Genomic DNA, 12,073 nt, shown 5'->3' with positions numbered 1-12,073 from the left:
TAGTGTGGCTATCTGAAACAAATTGTGCAAGATGCGACAATCAACATCAAATATGACTTACAACAATACATTCAGTCTGCAAAAACATTTCCTTTCACATCCTCATCTGAATAAATCTCGAGCAAACTAAAAATCTTCAACTGAACATTCGACAGCAAGGACAAATAAATTGAACAAATCTAATTTCAATCACAGGATCTTTCAGTATTTGTGATGGCGGTTTGTTGTGTTTATAACTCCTACACTACTAAAAATTGGAAAAATCTGATTTTATAATCGATTTTTCAACAGATGAAACTGTTGTATTAAGTCCAACATCACACCCTTTTCATTTGCAGACAATTCTAATATGGCGAATTACAAGATGACAGCCAAAGTAAATACCATAACCCCAATCTTCGCTAGATTGGTCAGATACTTACTTTCATTCGTTCTGTCTCATTTCGTAAAGGGGAAAAAGGTATCGAAAAACTATTGATTTTCTGACTTTAAAATTTTAGATAAGGAAGTATACTATAAGGATATAAAGGTGTAACAGGTACATAATTAGTGTTACATTATTAGTTACCTTTTAGAATAATACCTGAAATATCATAGAAGAAAACGCTTGAGTACATTCGTTTTCTTTCATTGAAACATGTTGCTTCATTTCTGAGAAGTTGCGTATTTATGCCTTGCGTAGGGACGGCAATTCGCTTGAAGACTCATAAATTCAAAACAGAAACTTTGCTAACCTACTGTGAAATCCCTGACTTACACAAATGCTGCGCTACATTATTCCTAGACCGGGCCTTCTTTTATGAAAACAAAATTAAAATGAGCTAAGGCCAAGATACAGGAAAAAGAGGAAGAAAGATGACATTGGAATTAAGGCAAGGAAATCTAATTTTTCAGAATTAAAAATTTCTTGTCTTCACTTAGAAAACAAATGCAAAGCAGAGTTTACTCTTAAAGGCAAGAGAACAAAAAATTCGTCGTTAATTATTTTTAATGTTACAGTGTTCTCAAAGCAGACAAAGAAAGTAGACCCTGAAATGAAGTATAGTGTACTTAGGTATTTTGTCAGCTTTAAAGTATTAAAAAAGTAATAGAAAGACAAAGTACATTGCATCTTTTCTTTTTAAAAATATGCTTAGTATATTTAAATATACTTTATACTTCTTAATCATATGTGATGTTAGATTTTAGAAGTTACCATATACTTCTTATACTATATACATATATAGTACTGTTGAAGATTAATATATGTATACTGAAATGCATTTACATGTATTAGTTCTCTTACAGTATTTGCCGCTTTCCCTTGCCCTTTCTCTTGCACATACAGTATTTTCTGGTCTGAGTTTTAATTAAACAAGTACAAGAGAACGCCAGAGGATTACTAGGAGCGAGACAAATTGTCCAGGACTATCTTGGGAACCATGTAAAGAGCTCCCGGTGTATACATTTATATAGGTCTTAGTTTTTAGGTAATCAACTTTCGAAGCTCCAAGCTTTATTTTTCTGTTTTCTTTATCATTTTTTATTATTTTTTTTTTTTAGTATTTTCTGCTTCGTTGCAAGTTTTGCTACATCCCTTTAGTCTACTGCTCCATTCGGCGAAGTGCAACGTACGTTTTTTTTTCTTTTTTAACGCTGGGTTTTCAGGTAAAATTTTTCTCTAACTTTCCCTTGGGAGAAATTAGTATGTAGGTATAATAGAAAATAAGATCGCACGCTCGGGTGAAGTATACAGTTTTCGTTCTAATTTTCATCCACTTTCGTTTCCTCCTTGTGGTAACCTAATGTAAAGTCAAGATAAAGAAAGGAATGAAAGAATAAAATTCATCTTGTATCGTGCTTGCCTGTTGTGTACTGGCTTAAAGTTTTGTTTCTTTGCTTAGAAATTGTAACAGTTCTGTTTAGTTCAATAACATCACCTGTCCTTTATCTATATACATATTTCTTCCTGTATTAAGGAAACAAAATTCACCAAATCACTAAGAATATTACCAACACTATTTTCTCATGTTTCTATTGTCTAATGGTTTCGATAATGTAACTTCCTCTTCATTAGATACTTTATGGAAGTTAAATCCAAGTATAAATTTGAACATAAAAGGGAGCCGTGTTGGCTCAGTGGTAGAGTGTTTGCCTCTGGTGCATGGTGTGCCTGGTTCTATCCTCGCTTGTGTCAAGTGAACCTTGTGGTGGACAATCACCGTGTGCTGGGTTTCCTCGGGGTTCTCCCTTTTCTTCTAACTTTCATAGTTTCACTATTTCACTCATTTCTCATCATCACCATCTTGCGGCATTCCGTAGGAGGAAAAATTGAAAAAAATTCTTTCTTTCCTTTTGAATTTAAAAATGAAAGGAGGTCACGGAGGACTCTTCCTAAAGTTAATCAATTTTTTTTCTATTCACTTTTTACATTCACTTGTACTAAAGTAAATTGTTAATTGGGTGTTTGTTACTTGGTTTCCCACCATTGTGTAAATTAAGTTGTTTTTTTTTTTCAGAGAGGATTAACTTGGACGTCCATCCATCTCTCTCTCTCTCTCTCTCTCTCTCTCGCTATATAACAAAAGTGTTATTCTTTGATTCTATCTTCATTACCATTCAGAAATTTCGAAGAGGGGAACAAGTTATTCTTGCTAGAGATGAAAATTTGTTCTCAAGGAAAGGTATAATGTTTTGTGAGACTGAAAATCTTTGGCATACACTCTCTTCAATTCATAAACTGCTTTCCCCAGTATGTGAACACTTGTTCTGAATCTTGAACATTTTCTGATATGAGAATGTTGTTTACAAGGCGTACAAACATATTTTTTGTTGGAGGAGTCCAAAGCTTAGGGGAATCAATACTGAGACACATGACAATGGGCAGGCATTATTCTACTCCCGAAATACGAAAAATAAATGTTAAGTATTGCCACCTAAGTTCTCAAAATAATAATAACTTGCTTCTTTTTATAAGAAAAGGACGTTAACAGATGCAATTAGAGTTCGAATATTTAGGTTATATCATCATTTCTTTGCTAAGTAAGAATGATTTTTTAAGAAAGCATACTAATCTATGCTGAGTTACAAGGATTTGAGGAATCTGGACCGATTGGACCCCAGCATGAGTACATCCCTGTTTTTTTATATTTTTATTTCTTTCCTTTAAATTCTTTCCGTTCAGTCAAGGTGTCTCATTGGCAGTTCCGTTGCTTATCTCTGGTGCATGGGGATCGTGGCTCGATCCTCGGCTATATAAGTCTGTGGTGGACAACATCGTGGGGTACTAACGTTTCTTTCCATATTCCCATTCCATCGAGTCTTCCATCATAATTCACTTGCATTAATCATCTGTCTCCCTTATCCTGAAAGACATAATCGTGGAAGGTTAAACTGAAACATTTCACTGCATTTCGTTTTTGTTTTTTTTAACTCATTCCGTTATATTTTGTTTACCACTTCATTCCTTAGCTCATGAATCATAAGCGTTCTCGTCCAATTTAACAATATCTTCTTCCAATCTTTCTTAAATCCATTGACTTCTTTCCACTTACACATCCCACTGTTCGTTTCCCTCTCCCTTACATTATTTTTTCAGTGTATTTTATGTGGTGTTTCTTTGTCGTGTTTATATACAACTACTACCGAATGTTCCTCATAAAACGCCCACGTTTCTTCCCATATTCCCTGAATCTTCCATCTTAATTCACTTGCATTAATCATCTGTCCCCCTTATCCTGAAAGACATAATCGTGGAAGGTTAAACTGAAACGTTTCACTGCATTTCGTTTTTGTTTTTTTTAACTCATTCCGTTATATTTTGTTTACCACTTCATTCCTTAGCTCATGAATCATAAGCGTTCTCATCCAATTTAACAATATCTTCTTCCAATCTTTCTTAAATCCATTGAACTTCTTTCCACTTACACATCCCACTGTTCGTTTCCCTCTCCCTTACATTATTTTTTCAGTGTATTTTATGTGGTGTCCTGAAAAGCGTATTTCATGTTAAAGAGAATGAACTACAGATGGTGATCAGAAAAATGGAAACACCTGAACGAAATTGCAACTTATCAGATTAATATGGTGTCAGCCCACCTTTCGCCTTCAGAACAGCCTTGACGTGACGTGGGATGGAGGCATAGAGGTGGTAAATGGTAGCAAGTGGAATTTTACACCATTCCTCGTGCAGGGCATCGGCAAGTTCTGTGAGAGAGGATGGAGGTGGAAATCGTCGCCGGAGTCATGTTTCCAAGACGAACCACAGATGTTCAATTATGTTGAGATCTGGGGATTGGGCGGGCCAGGGGAGGTGTTGAACTTCATCCTGATGTTCCCCAAACCACGCTGCAACAACGCCAGCTGTGTGAATGGTTGCATTATCATCCTGGAAGATGACGTCATTTTCCGGGAACAACATCCGGATCATAGGATGCAAGTGGTCTCCTAAAATTGCGACATAATCGTTGGCAGTGATTCGTCCGTAAGTGTCACCACAGGACCCAATGAAAATCATGATATGGCGGCCCACAGCATCACCGAGCCGCCGCCATGTTTCACAGTTGGTCGGAGACACTGCAGATCATAAGCTTCTTTGGGCGTTCTCCACACATAAATACGGCCCGTGGTTGGGAATAGGGTGAAGGATGACTCATCCGACCATATCACACGTTTCCAGTCTTCAACGGTCCAAGTTGCATGGTCGCGGCACCATTTGCGGCGTGCGAAAGCGTTATGGTTCGTGATGAGCGGTTTGGCTCGTGCAACACGACCCCTTAAGTTCATGTCATGTAATTCGCGGCGGACTGTGGTTGTCGAAACAGGGTGGGGGAGGTGCTGATTGAGTTCCTCCGTCACTTGCTCCGCACGACGGTTCTGCGTGACAATGCGCTTTAATACCCGGCGTGACCTGTCACTCACGAGTTTCTTCCGCCCACTGTTCCGCTTCCCCTATGTGGTTTTCCCGTGTGTTCTGTAGGCCGTCATCACCTTCGACACTGTCCCACGCGACACACCTAACACAGTAGCCACTGCCGTCACACTCACTCCACATAACCGCGCACCAAGAATTTGCCCTCTTTGAAAATCCCATTTTACACTACCTTCGTCTGCTGCAGCCACTGGACACTGCTGTTCCACTGCGCCTGACGTAGTATGGAGACCGACCTAACACACCACCACCAGCGGTCCGGCGCAGCGGGCGCTACGACACCACTGCCAACCCATACATCTGATGTCTTACAACTACAGGTGTTTTCATTTTTCTGATCACCATCTGTATAAGCCATGACTTTCCATTGGACAATGATGATGCAATAGCTATTTCACTGCAAATCTACGATTTTGTTTAAACTAAAAGGGTTAATGGGCCCCAGGGCCTTACTCGTTTGTCCATAGCACCTAATTTTTTGTGCATGAACAAATCCTTGTTATGTTTATTTGAATGGACTAGGTTTGATTCGGAGGTCCGGATGACACGTTCATGTCCGTTCTTTGTGATTAAAAATATTTTTGTTGTATTATTACCATAGTTCGTCTTCTCTTCTTGTGATTACATTTTAAATTACAATGTCAGTATCATATAACTCTAAATATAATTTTTTATTAGGTGACAATAGGACAACAGATGAAAGAAAGGCAGTGGCCTTTTTAAACATTTATAGGAACATGGGTTTAGAAGTAAACGCAAAGAAAACTAAATACATGTAAGTTCGTTGGGATCGTAATACTGTAACGTATGGATGCTTTAAAATATTACATAATACTTACGACAAAGTGGAAATTTACAAATAATTAGGATCAATATTAACAGACCAAAACCATATTCACGAAGAAATTAAATGTCGACTAAAAGCTTCAAATTCGTGTTATTATTCAGTTTAAAGTATTTTGTAGTCGTGAATTCTGACCGGAATTTGAAGCTTAAAATATATGAAAAGATAATCATGTCTGTTGTCCTGTATGGTTGCAAAAATTGGTCTCGTACTCTAAGGGAAGAAAGTAGATGAAAAGTATCTGAGAATAAGATCCTGAGACGAATATTTAGATCCAAGAGGAACGGGAATGGGGAATGATAGAAACTTCATAACAAGGAAATGTATAATTTATAGCGTTTGCCAAACATTGTTCGAGTGATCAAGTCTAGGAGGTTCAGGTGACCAGGTCATGTAACCATAATGTAAGAAAGTATGAACGCTTGCAAAGTTGTGACTGGAGATCCAATCGGAAAGTGATCATTAGGAAGAGTTAGAAACAGATGAGAGCGCAATATTAAGATTGATCTCATAGAAATAGGAATACAACATTGGAACTGGATCAAGTTGTCTAAGAACAAAATTCAATGAAGAGCTTTTGTGAACGCGGCATTGAACCTCCGAGTTCCATAGGTCATAGAGTTAGTTCGTTAGTTAGTTTTACACAAAATCTCGGGCCTTATGCAGAGTCATTCTGAAAGTGATTAGTGTAATAATAAGAGCTCGACTAACATATGCTTCCTGCACTAGTCAAACCTTTAGTATGATGCTAATCATTTGTCAAAAATCTCTGCATAAGGCGGCTCATGTTTAGCTTTCGTTTTCTCTGTAATACGTGTAGCCTTCTTGTATGTAAATCCATGCTGCCAATCTGAAATCTAAACCTCAAGGTATATTACTAAGAAACAAATCTAAGTCTTCTACGAAATACTCACAATAATACTTCGTAATACGAAATCTCTATTCTTAAAGCCAGGAAACGTACTATATATATCATTTGTGTGCTAAATTTAGCATGCAGCTCTAAATACGCTATATATGAATATATGCATTCGTATTCGTATGAATATATGCAACTATGCACTATGCATTCGTATGCATATGTCTTTTCATATACGGATGTATTTGGTATTATTTAATTCAAAAAAATTGCAGATGATAACTACGTAAGTATGAGACAATGACTTCCTTTGGGATTTAAGGAAAAATATATGTTACCTACCATCTTACGTAGATTCGTAGAACTTATTTATAGCACAAGAACTGAAGTAACATTTGCGAGATCATATTTCTTTGTTTCATTTGTTGTATTGACTAACGATTTCCATGAAACAAGGTAAATCTGAAGAAACATTATATTAGGTACAAACTTGAGAAAAAACTTTATATAAGGAAGAAGAGTAGTTTCTTTCAGGAGTGTTATAAAATTGAGTGATTCTGATACTATTAGATTACATAAAGATAATAAATAACCAGTGTCTAATTCAGAATTGGCCATCTATGGTCAGTTGCGGGAAGAAAAAAGTAGTTACGGGAACGTATCAGTGTTGCATCATAAATGGAATGCAATAGTGTACAATTATCATTTCCCGATGAGAAAAAAGAAACAATAATGTTAGTAAATTTTAATTTTGTAGGAAAATGTATTTCGGTTTCATTGTAGCAGAAAGGATTACAGAGTTTTTTCTGAATAGATATCACGCTGGCTGCGAAAGGATTTTATGGAAGTTGAAATATTAAATTTCAATTGAATCTGTCATTGCAGAAAGGGCACATGTAAGATTTTGGTCGAAATTGTGGGAACACTTGATTCATTATCTATATAGGTAGGCCCATAATTTCCCACAAAGAAATCTCAGGTATCGCCTTCTGAAGGCAAGTTATTTTGAATATTAAAAATTTCGCGTAATGTAACAAAGGCACATGTGTAACACATATGCCCTTTTTGCACTGAACGCAGTTTGTAACACACTACTACTGAAGGAAACTCTTATACTTAACGCGCTGTAAACAGTCATTTGCTACACTTTTGCCGCTAAAATGTGTCTTTGTGATTAGATACTTAGTGCGTCACAGTACGTCGAAAAGTTATATCGTTCGTTCGTCGTGAATGTTGACGCTATGTTGAACGTGTTCATCTTCTGTTGTGATTAGTAGTGCTGATTTTTCCATGTCTTGAAGTAGCGACGATGAACCTACGGAGACCGAGAAACTGAAAGGAATTCGGCATACTGAAAAGTACTAGAGAAATGCCCTAAAACAAGGTAAACTTAAAGGACTGCCACATACATCATGTTCTGACGAGTATAATCCAGCTGTAAGAACATGTGATAAATGCTGGAGTTGATTAAATTGTTTTTCGAAAATTACCGAATGTGAGGGATGCAGTATACTGGCATATTTCCTTTCATTAGAAATATTCCCAGAGTATCTTCTCCAAAGTCGGATTATTTCGAGTTTTATCATCGATTGCACCAGTGGCCGAGAACTCATGAAGATGTACAGCAACTCAAGAATGACGACGAAGAAAGGAACTGATATCCAAAATAATGTTATTATATTTATGTTATGAATCAAACGAGTTTTGTTTATTTTATTCGTTGTGTATTTCGAGTATGTTCTTTTGACTTTCTTCGCGTGGCTTTATTAGGGTGTTTATTCAGTCGACTTGCAATGTTTTCTACTGTGAATTACACGAGTAATGAACCCGTGTAATAGAAAAACCTCAGCGCTTATTATTAATAATAACCTACAGTATTGCTGGTCTTACAATAACTTAGATTCATCATTGTATTAGAGAGTAATCTTTAAAGGCGTTTCTACGTTAAAGAATTATCCGGATACCTTCTTTCAAACCTCAACTAAATTGCCTTAGGTTACGTTAAGTCTGTCTTTATTTTTCAAAGCAATTCGCGCAACAGTATATTGTTCGCACTCTTCGTAGATCATACAATATTCGTAGGTCACTATATAACTAATAATAGTTTGTTGCTTCATTCCCAATTCAGTCAGCGCAGAACGGGTATATGTGCAAAATTTCAAGCTTGTCTATTAGAAAAATGAACAACGATCGAAGGCTATTGTTTCGCACAAAATAATAGCGTACCTTCACTATCAAACCACATGACATACCATTTCGGTAACAGCACATACGTACGTACTAAACGATTGTTTTTTTTTCCTTTTTCTCGAAAACATTGTTCTGTAACATGTGCCCTTTCTGCAATGACCGATTCAATTGCGTAATCAAAGATTAGAACTGACAAAATATTTGTATAGTATGTATAACCCCATGATCTATGCGTCCAATGTTTATAAATCACACACAGTTCAGGATAAAATTATGGAGCAAAAGTAAGATAAGAAAATATCAGAGGGCGCCTTGAATGGATATGTCTCATAGGATTCCACACCATAACCCCCTGTGAACCCAAAAGTTTTAAATTCTAATATACGTAATTTATACATCGTTGCAAGGACCATAAAATCATGTAGGAGAATGTTTCTTGTTGGGCAACCCTGTATCATTTGGTCATGATTTAACTGTGATTTTTATCTGATTCTATTAAACATTCAACGGTGGTTATTTTGTAAGCAGTATTCTACACGAAAAAGAAAAAAAAACTCTTCCCTACAAAAAATATTTGTTTTTCCATGATATTTTCAGAAATGTGTAAAATTACACACCGCGCTATTTTAAAAAAAAATGTTTTGGTTATCTTCTTGGCCCATGATAGGAGACTGTGGTACTAACGTAGCATTTCATTTAATTCACCCTCAGAGATTTTTCTATCTCATTGTTTTTCCCACCTTTTTGTATTCAGTTGTTAATTACTTATAACATCTAGAAGTTTTAATTGAATGTGCCAGAACTGAAAACTAAATTGGGATCATTTTGTAACCTCTTTCTGAAAGTAATAATATTTCCCTACAAAAAAATTGTTTGTTCCTCTACAATCTTTTGAATGATGTAAAATACTTCATACTTTGTTATTTAAAATTTTCGCGTATCTCCCATGATAGGGCTCTCTGGAGCTAGCAGATCACCTCATTTAATGTGCTTTCTATCTCACTTTTTCTCTCAATCTTTTACCTGCATCTTTTGTGATTTATGAGAACTATAGCTGATAGACATTCGACTTTTAGCCGGACCGTCCGGTTTTTGGACATTAAAATTGATGTCCGGCTTTGTACCCAAGCCGGATGCGCTTTTGTCCTCATTTTCGAGTTTGGAGACTAATTAATGAAACAAGTCAACAAAGTTTCAGGGTTGCCAGAATGGAGGTAGAAAAAACAAGTTATTATTACCATGATTTAACGAATGAAATTCCTTAATTTGACTCCTTGCTGTTTGCTGTTAGAAAGCTAAAAATTGATGATGTTAACATGGATGAATTCTATAATGAATATTGTTTACTGTAGAAAATAATTTCGTCTGGAAATCTTCAGGATCTTGTATTTGACAAACAAAAGTATGCACGAATTTTTAAGGAGTGTTCGTCTCTTACAAATTTGAGGAATTTCAAACACGTAGAGTCTTACATTTTCTCTATATCGAATTGTAAAGTAGAATGTGAAAGAATATTGACAAGAATGAAATTACTTTGGACGGATGTTAGAAATAGTGTTAATGTTGATACTGTGAAAGCTGAACTTCAAATCTGTATGAATTATAACAGTGATGGTCAGTGGCGTATTTAAGACTTTGTTTCGAGGGGGGCTTTGCTAACTTTATTCCTGAAAATGCGAAAATTCTGCAAAATACTTCATTTACTTTAATATAGTAAATGAAATTTCGGGGGGGGGGCTTAAGCAAGGAACCTTTCTCCTAAATACGCCACCGGTAATGGTGATTCTAAAACATCTTTGTTTACCACAATGCATACATGTTAAGTGACAAATCATTGATTGAAGCAGCTCAAATGGACAAAAAGTATTAGTATTGCTGCTTGCTAGTGAGTCATCATTTGGTAATTGTACTATTTGTATTAGTTTAATTTAATAATGTATTAATTTCTATATTATGTTTTTCTTTTTCTATAAAATGAGCTGTTTAATGTAATCTGGAAGCAAACTTAAGTTTCGGTAAAACTAATTTTTTAATTATTATTTTTTTAAGTCAAAGTGTCCTTTCTCATTTTACAAATCTGGCAACCCTAATGAGTTCTGGACGTTTTATCTTGTACACCGGGTATAAGTGTTTCTTTACATCTCATATTTCTCTTCATTTCAATATTAAAAAAATCTCAAGTTTTACATTTGGCGTAGTTACAATAATAGGAACTGTTTTTAGCTTTTCACAATAGGATAAATTTTGGTCTATAGAGGATCAAGATTGGAACTTGAAATTTAAGTAAAGTTCAACCATTTGCTGTATTAGTAGGGTGATATTGACAGAGAAGATATCTTTTTTTCTAGAAATACTGAATTCATTTCAGAAAACTGTTTCTCGCTCTACTGCTGTTTTTAACTTGATTGCGATTACTATTTGAAACTGAAACTAGAAACTGTGTATTTCTAGCACTTCTAGATGGGACAGCGGATTGGAACAGAGACGGAACATATAATTACGCTAAAAACCATAATATGAATATTTTTCATGTTTAATGTAGGTTACCAGTATTTCAACAGCATTAGACCCTATATTGTACCTCTCGGATAGTGAGTCCCCTTGGGAGACTCTTGTGAATCAGCAATAGTCACAAAAATAAATATATGTTAAGTTTATTGATGTTTTTCTCTTAATAATTACTATTTCCAAAATGATTACTAGAGCAACCCAAAAGCATAAAAAGCATAACAGCAATTTACACATGTGGTTGGTATCTTGAACATGGTTGTGGTTATCTAAGAGTCCAGAAGAAACTAATTTCAAAAGCGTAATAAAGCATAATTTTAGAAAATAAAGCATAAAGCATAATTTAAATTATATAGCACAATTCTTGGAAAATGCTATTGGAACAATGCTTGGAAAATTTTGTTTAATTGCAAGTTTAACATACTCTAATTATATTTTTTTAAAACCAATGTTCACATTGTAAAATATTGAGCACATAACAATACAACAACGAAAACCCTATTTTTATTTCTGTTAGCCATTCGGTGTAATCCTTTGATGTGGAGAAAAGAAAAAAAGGAAAAGAAGAAAACTTTCCACCAACAATGAATAGTACAGAACTTAACACTATATTGTTATGTGTAAGTCCTGAACTTGAATACTTTCTGTACTTTTTGGTAGCATCTTTTACTTTCCCTTTCTGTGCACCTCTAAGGCGCACACAAGTGATAAAAAAACTGACTCGAGTAAAGCATATCTGTTTACAGTGCATTAAGTAGAAAGT

At 35.5% G+C, this 12,073-nt stretch overlaps 1 protein-coding gene across 1 annotated transcript in view; it reads right to left on the bottom strand.

Moving 5' to 3' along the window:
* Nucleotides 1-12,073, bottom strand: part of LOC145661452 (uncharacterized) — a 365,296-nt gene that overhangs the window by 33,023 nt on the left and 320,200 nt on the right. The window lies entirely within an intron of this gene.

This window comes from Thermobia domestica, chromosome 10, assembly GCF_964235325.1.
Source record: "Thermobia domestica chromosome 10, izTheDome1.hap1.1, whole genome shotgun sequence".
NCBI classification, from domain to species: Eukaryota; Metazoa; Arthropoda; class Insecta; order Zygentoma; family Lepismatidae; genus Thermobia; species Thermobia domestica.
The sequence above is the reverse complement of the archived record's forward strand: the minus strand, read 5'-3'. Positions and strand labels throughout refer to the sequence as shown.